Genomic DNA, 13,174 nt, shown 5'->3' on the forward strand with positions numbered 1-13,174 from the left:
CTTGGGGGTTAGCCGAGACTATTCATGATCATTGATTATACAATGGTCTTGAAGCGGAAGGTTCCTGATTCAAAACCCCTTTGCAATGGCGATCAACCATACTTTCCCAGCATCCCAGAGATAAAATATACTGTAACATAACTTATTAAACTGTTACTAGAGACACTGTCGATTTCATAGCTTTCGTCTCCAAACATTCGGTCTATATCTTGCCACAAACCATGTGTAACATATAAGAGTTCTCATCAACAAATCGTTAAACAAATAAAATACATAAATACATAAATAATACTCCACAAAATAATAAGTTATACGGAAATAGTGACATAATACAGTATCTATAATATTCTTTTATGTGTATTTCTCACTTGTGAATACTACACATATCTGAATTCGTTACAATGCCAAATTGAATTAAATAATTATGAACATGGGCGTATGTGTGGGGGTGTATGTAACTATGAATGAAAAACATAAACTTACATTGGCAATTCTGAAATAGGATAATTAAGACAGTGTATGGTGCCTGCCTCGAGCTTAGAGAAGAACGTATTACGTACTTGAGAGTGATGACGGAAAATATATTGACACGTGATTATAATGCCACATGGCTAGGTAAAACGACTTTCCTGCTATTCGAGAACACTTCCGAGTTGCCAATAGCTCAAATTAAAATATCCTTCAACGTGAAAATATTCCATTAACACCACACCTAACTGGATTTTTTAAAAAATATTGTTTTCAATGTATTTTACTTTTCTAATCAACAACAAGTCAACAAATATTGTTGAACAACATTGGGAATATCGTTTCAAGCTTTTCTTGAGATGACAAGGGCCTCGACTGCTAAGTACAACAGCAACCCTTTAGTTCGCCGTGTGTGTTCATTGCTGCATGTGGTCGGGAGGGGGGGGGGGCATGAGGCACGTGCCATCCCCCAAAAAATGACGGGAAACAAAGTGGGGGGAGGAAGAGAGAGAGAAATAGAGAGAGAGATGGAGAGAGAGAGAGAGAGAGAGAGAGAGAGAGAGAGATGGAGAGAGAGAGAATAGAGAGAGAGAGAGAGAGAGAGAGAGAGAGAGAGGATAAAAACTAGTGGGAGCGGAACGTGATTAAAAGATGCAAACGACCTTCTCCCACACTCCTTAATTAATCAAAAGCCTTTCGTGCACGTCAACCACTAAATAAGATCTGTGCCCACTCCCTGCCCCTAAAATAAGATCGATGCCCCCCCCCCCCCCCCCCGCCCAAGTCGATGTCTGGATCTTGGCTACGTCACTGATAGTCGCTGAAACTTTCTTTAAATAATTCACGCTCGCAGGCCTGACAGACCAATGTAGTCCTGGGCCCTGTTTCATAAAACGTGATATCAATAACAAGTTACAACCTACTGTTATAAGCTACTGAAATCGTGGCATCTGATTGGCTGAGAGCAAATTTGTCATAGAAATTTAGCAGTTGTTATAGATAACAAGTTTTATGAAACGGACCCCTGTTCTATGTGGATTAAAATATAACCTTTATGATTGTTACGATTAGAATTACGGTTGGGGGGGGGGGGGGAATAAATCATCAGGAATAATGAACCTCGTATAACGTTTCGGTTTAAGGATAACATCCACAGCTGATTAAAATACAATAAGACAGTATAAAATAATTTAAATAGGATCCAATTTACTTACATCTGCTGAGTAAATGGGTTCAGTTTCGAAAAAATGCAGGTCTTCTCATTGCCATATTTTTTAAGTATAGTATTTTTATACTATCATTATTTCACAATGTTCATAACAAGCGTGATATAACAAAGACTTTCAAGAAAATCAAACTTCACGATATCAATCAAGGGGGCCGGGCCCCCGGCCCCCTCCCCTGGGGGGGGGGGGGAGGGGAACGTGTAAATATTACGTTAACATTGCCTTTTTTTGGAGCTGGGCCCCCTTCGCTGGTGCAATTTTTCAAATTTTCGAGGGCCCCCAACAAAATTAGTGCTCACCCCCCCCCCCCCCCACTGGGCGAATTATCGGCCGGCTGTTTCGCCACTAAATATTTTCTCACGAATTGGGCCCCCTCCCCTGCCGCCGGCTGGATACGCCCCTGCTCTGTGATCATGTAAACAGCGTTTTTTTTTCTTGTATTCACAGCACGAAGATCGTAATCCGTAAAATTTTAGAGGATACCTTTTATTTGAATGTCACAAAAGAACCTTCTTGGAAGAATAAAATGACATGTCTGAATCATATTAGTGTGCTCAACGATCGAGATGAATTATGCAAATTTTGTATACAATATGTGACATCATTCCTACAACGATGAACATCATAGGGCTTATGTACGATATTATATTCTAGAAAGTTATGGTTATTCAAGTTGAATTTTTTTAAATTGTAAGCATAATCTTAATGATGGTCATGATGACGATGATAAACATGATGATAACGATGATGAGAATAATCCAAAGAAAAATCGAAATAGCACCTGCAGTAATAATTATATTTTAGCTTGTTGTAATCAGACAATTTGGAATTAATTAAAGATTTGGGAGTATAGATTTTTGTGACGGTAGCTCGGGGTAAAATACTCAATCAGGAGTGTCGCCAGACCATTGTGAATGAGGAGCCCCACCTAACAGCTGCGGTGGAACGGGGGGGGGGGGGGGGGGGAGCTGATGCGCTAACGTCCCCCCCCCCCCAAAAAAAAAATCAAGAAACGTGCCCCTTTTTTGACAAAAGTGCCTCTTCGAACTGAAGTGAACAAATTCTTTTTATTGATAGTTCCCCTTTTAAATAAAATCGCCCATTTTACATTTTGTGCTCTGAGGCAAAAATCTCTTTGTATGTGATGTACTTTGTGCTTTCTCTGCACCCCACTCATAACAAAATATAACCAAGCCAAATACGGCTTTCCTCATTAGCTGATGCTGATTAGCTGATGGTATAATACAAAAATATACCTAAATATGCATACATATGCATAAATATTAATAATTACATAAGATACATATCTGATGCTATGTTATCGTTTCGATTTGTGTCAAACCGTCATTTCTGCAGAAACACGATATGCATGCATGCTGCTAATAAGCTTGAGTTCTGGTAATGATAGAAAATAGATTCTCACAGAATCCAACAAAACTTCGCTGATTGTTCAAAATTACAAATGAATGACATGTGCCAAACTATTTTAGTTTAAAATGTTTAGGGCTGAGTAATGAGCATAGAAAGAGAAGGAAATCAAGGTAAGTAGGCCCGACGCCATGTGCTTAATTACACAGGTCAATATGTGCATATGAGAGTAGTGATTGTTATTGAAGTTGATTTCCAGCAAGTTTAGGTGACGTTGTTTTTATTTTACTGGTTCAAACAATCAATCTACTGCAAGATACACAATCCAGAATGAATCCTAGCCATGTTCCCTCGACATACCGATGCCAATACCAGAGCTCAATGTTACATTTTAACATCCATAGTGAACATAGTTTAGGGAGAGAGAGAGAGAGAGGGGGGGGGGGGGGAGAAAGGGAAACACACACACAAGAAGACCCCCCAAAAAAACCCATTGTGTTTTGTATAAATTGTGGAAAGGAGGAAAAGACGTTAGGTTTCTTCTTGGTGCAATGATAAGGTGCTTTTGATTATTCCCATTATAAATATATTCATGGTGTTGTAAAACCCGTGTCAATTTAATGTGTGTTATTTTATAGCATGTATATATTATGGTGCGGTCATGGTTTCAAAATCGATAGCGCGAGGGACGGGGTGGGGGGGGGGGGGTGGGGTGGATGTTCCCTTCAAACGAAACGAACGGAAGCGGAGCGCCCATATTACCTACGCCATGGCCGACTGTGGAAATCTTTTGGGTAAATAATAACTCACGATTTTAGGACTTTAGTCGAAATTAACACAATCGTATTTTTTCTCTCCCTGTCACAATTAAGAAATTGAGGCCGACAATACTTCACATTTTCTTCCGGTTAAAAAAAAGAAAAATAGCAAACTCTTATCTATTACCTCTTTTTTTTTTTAGCAAAACAGGTCACTACCGTCACTTTGATACTTTTTTTTTTAGAAACTGCGTGCATGGGGAGATTATGGATCGCGTACTACCTAAATACTTATCACCAAAATGTATTTAAAGCTGAAGTTAAATTCTAGAAATGGAAGGGGGAAATGAGAGATTGCTATCTGCGTTGTCATTTCTTTCTCCTTTCCATTTCACGGTGACGGTACATGTCGGTTGCCTGAGGAATAACCAACAACAACAAAAAGTCTATGTACACGTGTAATCATTGTCACGTTGCTAAAGCTCCATTTTCCTTCACCGCCTGTAACCCACCGAACTTACCCTAGATTGGCAGCGCTCACGTGCCCATTGAGTTGGAGCTTGGTAGCAAAGAACGCTCACGTGTAGATCCGTCGCTCTTAGAGTGGGGCGATATAAAATGACGTACCTGGATTATTGAAGTCGATGTTTTCAGACTTTATGCCCGAATTAGGAGGTTTGTCGACAAACCTAGGTCTATGTGCGTCATAATATGACGCGTTTCGATGCGTTTCAGACCAAGATTGAGACAAACCTTGGTCTGAAACGAGTCAAAACGCGTCGTATGACGCACATAAACCTAGGTTTGTCGACAAACCTCCTTTCAGAACTCGGGCCTAGTTGTTTAGATAAATATACGATCATTGTGCTGCGATAACAACTTTGAGAATCATGATATAGACTATAGTTGAACTTGTAGGAAATGATTACATATTTCGTCTTTCCATTCAAAATTCGATTTCGTTCATGACCGGGGGGAGGGGGGGACGAAATGCGACCGGGGACGAGGGAGCATAGTGAACGAAAGGGGCGATGGTGGCGGAAGTGACTACCCCCTCACAGGTTTTTGAAGTTTTGTTGTATCAAAAATTACATTCCTTAACAAAACTGTAGTATAAAAACAAGCAATATACTTTTTTCACACTTCACTTTTACTTTGCCGGTAATTAGTGTGCATACCGAAGGGTTGTAAATACATGTATTTAGTAGGTCAATTTTAGTAAGTAGGGAGCTTGGGCATAGATCGGATTTCAGAATGTGAGTGAAACATTAAAGTGCTGAAAATTAGTCATGTAATGAAGGATTCAAGGAATTGCTTCCTACCGGTCCCCATTTACTTCACCTGGGTGGAATGTGGCAAATGTAAATCAGTCTTGCCAAAGGACAGTAGTGCCGCGGTGGGATTCGAACCGCGGACATTGAGATCGACAGTCCGGCAACGTAGTATTTTACTATCAATTAGGCCCTATTTGTGTTTGATTAATCAAAACTGAAACAAATTCATAACTTCTTTAAATATTTTGTTTGTCGGATTATCTCAAAATTGTACTCCTCCTAATAAAATAAAATACGGGTTCAATGCAGGTGATAATGATGTCGACGACGACGATGATTAGGCCGATGTTAATAACGAGATAAATTATTATAGGAATTATGAAAACACGCATGTATTTGAAAACTATACGTTTTCTCTCACGTGAACTGAACATGTCGACATCTAAAGGAGACGTTTCTTAAATCGCAAAGGAATTCCCCGACTAACTTCTGGCTTTATTTTTGTACGGATTCCACTCCGCTCACTAACGGTATCGTCCGGGGGTATCGTATACAATACTTCCTCTGACAAACTTCCTCATATATAAGATTATTATATTCAATAATATATGTATTCACATTCAGGGGCATATTTATTTCCATGGTGACTTAATTTCTGAAAAATAATTTAAAATCTATCATATTGTTGATAGGAAAGATGACATAAATACGTCAAGCAATTTCAGACTAATGGGTTTTAAACAATTGACATTAATATAATAAAACAGTTTTCATTCCATTTTCATGGAAAACCCTTTTGAAAATAACATTGTATGAACATCCTTGTAAGGATACCTAATCAAGCTTAGAATTTATTTTTCATGGAAAACCCCACTCTTTGCAAGGCATAACATTTTCTGTTCTCATTTTTAACATTGTTATGCCTTGCAAATAATATGGTCGAAATAGAAAAGATGGCTATTTTCTTAAGACCCCGAAAATCTACTTTGGACAGAAAGCTGAGGGAATTTGAATGTAAAATGTTATATCATTTAATTTATACAAATAAGCATCTATACACTTTTAAACATGCAAAGAGTAACCTTTGCTCATTTTGCTATAAACACGAAGAGTCTTATGAACATGGGTGTCGATCCCGGGGGGGGGGGGGGGGGATGGGGGGATATATCCCCCCCCCCCAATATTTCAGGTGGGGGGGTGGCCTGTACAATCATCCCCCCCCCCCAATAATTCACCATAATTTATTTTTTTTAAATGAAGAGAAAAATTAATCATGAGAGTCCGATGAGAGTAGTTATTGGTTATTACTCGCAAGATGACCATCAATAAACACATTTTGCTATCTCATTTTCATAATACATACATATATACGAAGTAAATAAGACAACCGTATATGAGACAAGAATAAATTGAATTCTCGCTCATACGGCTTCATCAGGAATTGATGAATTTATTCAATTTGTTCAATCAACAGCATCATAGAAATGCAGTGCGTCAAATGCAAAGACGCAGCATCAAAAGCAACGAGCTAAATGTTAAGCGCGAAGCACAAAAGTAGCAATCTGCAATGCACATCAGACAATCCTGGACAGTGTAAACATAGATGAACTCTGTGACGATTTTGTGATGAGATCGGAGACAAGGAGAAAGATTTTCGGACATTAGTATGACTTATAAAACTATAGTTCACTAGTTGTTATGTTGTTTCCGTGCACCCTTTTTAAAATTCACGTCATTGTATCTTTATTTTTTATTTTTTTCACTCATTTTATTTTCTGATATTTCCTAAAACATTTTTCATTTTGGAAAATTATCATGTCACAACTTATTTTCAGTGGGGAAACTGAATTCAGACAAGGATTAATACAGAGAACAGTACAACGAATCGTCTTCTTTCTCTAACAATTTAGCGAACAGGGCAAAGCTGTTATAGGGGGGCAACTGAATTCAGACGTGGATTAAGAGTAATAATCAAATGAAACGTCAAAGTACACGATACAACTAATCGTCTTCTTTTACTAATAATTTAATGAAACGTGAAAGCTTCCGCGCTACGCGCGGAATGGGCGAAAATGAATACAGACAAGGATTAAGAGTAATAATTTATTGAAACATTAAAGCTTCCGCGCTTCGCGCGGTAGGGAGGGAAACTGAATTCATGAAGGACACGATACAATAAATCGTCTTCTTTCTCTAATAATGTAATAATATGTAAAAGCTTCCGCGCAGGAATGGGCAAAAATGAATTCAGACAAGGATTAAGAGTCGAGAATGGTACATAGAATCGTCTTCTTTCTTTAATAATCTAATGAAACGTCAGAGCTTCCGCGCTATGCACGGAGGAAGGGGAACTTGATACAAACAAGGATTAAGAGTCGAGAATGGTACATCGAATCGTCTTCTTTCTTTAATAATCTAATGAAACGTCAGAGCTTCCGCGCTATGCACGGAGGAAGGGGAACTTGATACAAACAAGGATTAAGAGTCGAGAATGGTACATCGAATCGTCTTCTTTCTTTAATAATCTAATGAAACGTCAGAGCTACCGCACTATGCGCGGAGGAAGGGGAACTTGATACAAACAAGGATTAAGAGTCGAGAATGGTACATCGAATCGTCTTCTTTCTTTAATAATCTAATGAAACGTCAGAGCTACCGCACTATGCGCGGAGGAAGGGGAATTTGATTCAAACAAGGATTAAGAGTCGAGAACGGTCCAACGAATCGTCTTCTTTCTCTAATAATTTAGTGAAACGTCAAAGCTTCCGCGCTTTGCGCGGGGGGGGGGGGGGGGGGGGGACTCCCCCTCTCTGCACCCAACCCCCTAGGAACCGCGCTTCGCGTGCTCACTACCGCCCACTTAAAATTAAATCCTGGCTACGCGCTTGGGAGGGGTGCAACTTGCCACACGCTTCTACCACTTTGGTTGCTTTGATCCATTGCCGAAAATATTTTTGCACCTATCATCCCCCCAACCACGAATACAAATCGACACCCTTGCTTATGAACATCTGTTTTTCCCCTGTGAGAAGGTAGTAAGTATTTGGAAGGACTGTGGCGATCTTTTTGATTTATCAGCGTTAAACAAATCTACACTGGCAACTATAGAAATTCATATCGGGACAAAAGGATCCAACGCAGAAGAAGAAAAATTGTTAAATCACATTACTCTTTTAATAAAACATGTGATTTTTATGTATATTTCAACTTAAAATAGACACCTATAATTCCTCAACAACAAATATATATATATATAAATAGACAAGAAGAATCGAATTAGCGGAGGAGAGAGGCGCTTTAACACTTCACTTCAGAAAATGGGACAGCTTCCATAGTTAAGACAGAGATGCAAATATTTCTCTCTTAGACTCAACATCTTATATAATTAAATTTGGTCAGTGGGACACTCCTCTGTCTCTCTCTCTCTGTCTCTCTCTCTCTCTCTCTCTCTCTCTCTCTCTCTCTCTTTCTCTCTCCCTCCTCTTATCTCTCATGTTTTGTTCACTGACGTAAAGATATTTATAATCCCGAGCGTATTATGAAATATGACATGCATTTCTAAACTTGCAGTTCATGAATTCAACGTCGTGAGCATGATATGAAAAACAAGCACTTAATACACTTATGAATAAAAATAATGATATACAATAGGAATAACAAAACAACATTAACAACATTAATAATAACAACAACAACAACAACAATAAAAACGCATACTACCAATGATTGCTTTCCCGCCCAATTTCGTCAACGTTGCATCCGATTTAACGATGCGATCATTCAATTTCGAGCGAATTTGAATGATCACCGAGATCAACATTCAAAAAGCTAACTAGTGCATTCAATTTAATTGTATTAGCATGCGATTTCATGATTTTCTCACATAAACGTAAAATCGCGTCCAAATGAAAAAAAATCGCACCTGCACCGCCCTGACGAATAGGCAAGCATTTTATAGCGTTTTAACCGTCTTTTAAAAAAAAAAAAAAAATATATATATATATATATATATATATATATATATTACTGTTTATGTTATTTGCAATCTGCATTTGCATAATTATGTTTAAATGAATTATGCAAACTGTATGAACCTTGTAATGGGACATTCGCCTTATATAGAAATATCTCATTTTGTATACATCCCAAAACGTGACATAAAGCACAATTTGTTGAAAAAATATACATTATACACTTACATGTAAACAAATTTATGAGTTTAATATAACCATTCTGTAAGTGTTATATCCATGCTGCTAAGGAATAAAGTGAAACTGGGAGAGAAGATTAGAGAAAAGAGAATATATAAAATATGTTTAAAATAAACATTATGAAACTTTACAAATGAAAATGAAATTATATAATTAAAAACAGTGCAAAAAGTAAGTATGACGTGAAAAAAAATTGCGGTAAGAATTACATAGAAATAAAGAACTTGTTTATGATAATTAATTTGATTCGAACGTTCAAATTGCGAAAGTGTGTGCCTATAAGTGAAATTGAAATTATAAGGACGAAATTGAACGTCTATCCAGCTAGCGCGAAATCGAATGACAACTTCGCGTCAACAAATTGAATGGGTTTCTCTCTAACTTGAATGTAATACAATAATATATCATTCCTTTTAAATTATTTAAAAGGAATGATATAGAACGAAATTGAATGCTCAAACAATGAAAATGAACCATCAGAGCAGAGAGTTTATGCAAATAGTTAGAACTTGAACGCCTATTCATGAATTCGAATGCAACTCTGATGGAATTGGGCGGGAAAACCTATAGTATACAATTATGAGTATGATAATGACAATTATTAGTATTGTTAATTATTTATATTTTTATTACTTTTGTTATTATTATAATATTATCATTATCATTATTATCATCATCATTAGTGTTATTATCATTATCAACATCATCAATTCATTCTTCATTATTTCATTCTTTTTATTTTATAATCAAATATTCATTCTAATAATCAATGATGATAAGTGTAACTAATTAGCAAAAATCTTTTACTGGGACTTATATTCTCCATCACATCTTATACCTGATACAACAATATGATTCGACTTTCCACAGTCATCATGTACACATATCGATGGCGTATTTAGGGGGGGTGTTTTGGGTGTTCAAAAAAAAAATGCTCCTTACCACCCCCCCCCCCCCCCGCTTATTCACTGGCTGTCTGATTCGCAGCTAAATATTTTCTCACGAATTGGGAAAAAAAGCACCTCCCCTTTAAAAATTCTTTGACATTCTTTATTTATACACAGTGCAAACCTTCAGATTGATATGAGCTGCAACTATTTAGTTTAGTCAAACTTTTAATACCAGAGGTATACGTAAAGAACGTGGCTGAAAAGGGGTTCTTTATACTAAACATTATCGCAAAAATGAATTAGTTAAATGACCTATAACAGCGCAGGTTTATCAGTTTGTTCGATGATGATGATCATCTCGCGTGGGTTCCCCTCTCTATGTGGGTCAGGTCTCCTCGTTTCCGCTCTCCATCTCGCCCTGTCTGTAACCAATTCCAAATCAATTTCTCTTCCGTGTTCCTTAACACCTCTTCCCGGGTCTCCCCCCCCCCTTTCATCTTTCTCTCTGCTGCCCATCTTAGTTCACCTTTGTCTTTCCTCTTCACGTGTCTATACCATCTCAGTCTGCTCTCTCTCTATAATCTTCTCCCTTATCCTTCAACTATTATAAAACAAGAACAAGACACTAATAGGCGTATTACTTTTTATTTCCTTATCATTATTTCATTCTTTAATTTTTCAAAGTCTTCTGTAAAACATGTAATTAAATGCTTGACACTGATTGGAAGCTCATTGATCTGTATTTACAACTGGGACGTCTCCTTGAATAGGTATTACGCCTCTTCGTCAATGACATATAGTAGCGATATATAGACCTTCAGACTGATGCTAAAGCACGATGTAGTGATTAATGATAATGATAATATAATAGTAATGATTATAATAATGATAATAGTAACAATAATAATAACGATCATCTATAGGAACAATAAAACAAAATGTACCATTTCGGATAAGTTTTGCTGAATATCAATTTCTGGTATTCTTTATTTCTTATTTTTTATAGATACATACATTTGTTATATTCCAAATTTTGTTTCCATTTCTGTATACTTCGACATATTTATTGTTAGTCCTCCTCCACTCGTAAACGGTACTTCACCAAATAAAACAGAATATTTAAAATTCTCTTATAACCGGGAGGTCACGGGTTCGAAACCAAGTCAATGCGCTCGTATATCCTTTGGTAAAGCTTTCATCTTCATTACCAAGTCCTTCGGCGAGGACTTAAAGCCGTCGGTCCCCTGGTAGTTCGCTTGCTTACTTACAATCATAGCCTATACATGAAAATAATACATGCTGTATAGCAGTCAGGTAAAGCAATCCTCAAACATCATCACGAACACAAATATCATTGTTGATGTCTATGTTGTTGCTTTTTTTTGTTGTTTCTTCTTCTTCCTCATCACCTTCTACCTCTCCTTCTTCACCTCCTCCTCCTCCTCCTTCTCTTCCTCTTCCTCCTCCTTCTTCTTTTTGTATCACCCATCGATAGGGGGGGGGGGGAGGGGCACATAATCCGAATATATGGATGGTAGAATGTCCAATTTCTAAAAAGAAATGGTGAGGTTTTTCCCAGTTTCAAATACTTTAGATAGACTGGGAATAGAAACTGGACAAAGGGGCACATTTTCATACCCAATGCCTCTATAAGTATATCGGTTTTTGTTGTTGGAGATTTTTAAATTATTGTTGAGTTTATTTATGGCGTGCATGTTAAGAATACTTTCATTCAGGCATTGAGGTTAGAAACATGTTACGTAATTTTGAACTAATAATTTTTTTTAAAGTTCATTTTCAAATTTCGTATTTGTTTGGCTGATGTGCATGCCATTAACATTGTGATTTACCGGAATATGTTAGAAACTTTCGCAATTTGCAATGAGAATACGAACAGGTATGATTAGGTTCATGTATCTCATTAAATGGAAATGTATCTGTGACATTTAATAGGGAATTACATTTCGGTCGTCATCTTCCCTCTTTTAAAAAATCTGTTTCACACCGTTTTAGCATTCATATCACGTTTGCTGCTTAAAATTAATGCATGCCCCTCTGTTCGTCTCTCTTCGCTCGTTTTGTCCTCTCTGCGCATACAGTACCGGGTGTATTCAAACGTGCCGTTCTATTTTGGCCTACTCTCCTCACCTCAATAATTTAGAACTTCACAGGAGAATTTGTGATGGGATAGATTTATATATTCACATGACGGATGTTTAATCCACCTTCAGAACCGTTCAAATTAGACACATTAGAAGTTTAGAATTAGATTGCGCGTATATACAATGATGATGCAAAAGAACGAGATAAGAAAAAGCAACAGGGTGCCTCAAAAATTAAGTCGTTAAATTATATCTCAACTCAATCGAATCTAGGCTGTATAACCTCAGTTTCACTATCCTTGTGTGTCACCTATCGAAATGTGCGCACATGGCAGTGGCGGATTACGTAATCAGAGCGTGATTTCTAGGGCATTAAAGTTGATTTTTCGAAAACAACAGCGATCGTGTTTCTCAATATTCGAATATACTTTCCAGTTATCACTAATTCACTACCCATGCAATTACTTGAGTATAATTCATGACTTCATCTTATAAAGTTATTTGATAGGAGAAATCAATTTATTACAATGAATGGTATAAGCTCGAATACTAAGGAACTTACATGCGGAATACCGCAAGGTACTTTCGTAGGACCCATGGTGTTTTTCACTATAATATTAACGACCTACCAACTGCAGTGAAGCATTCTGAGGTAATGTATGCTGACTATACATGTTTTTTTTTTTTTTTCAGTTGAGTAGCTATGTCAGGAGGGTCAAATCTGACTGACATGAGCGTTTTACAAGAACCCACTCTTATTATTATTATTATTATGTTCAAAGTTTGACAACAACTTTAAACAAAGACCTAGAATCCGTATGTGAATATCTAAAATGCATCAAACTGAAATTAAATGTTAAGAAGTGTGAGTTTTATG

This window comes from Strongylocentrotus purpuratus, unplaced genomic scaffold (assembly GCF_000002235.5).
Source record: "Strongylocentrotus purpuratus isolate Spur 01 unplaced genomic scaffold, Spur_5.0 spur5_scaffold_7, whole genome shotgun sequence".
In the NCBI taxonomy this organism is placed as follows: domain Eukaryota; kingdom Metazoa; phylum Echinodermata; class Echinoidea; order Camarodonta; family Strongylocentrotidae; genus Strongylocentrotus; species Strongylocentrotus purpuratus.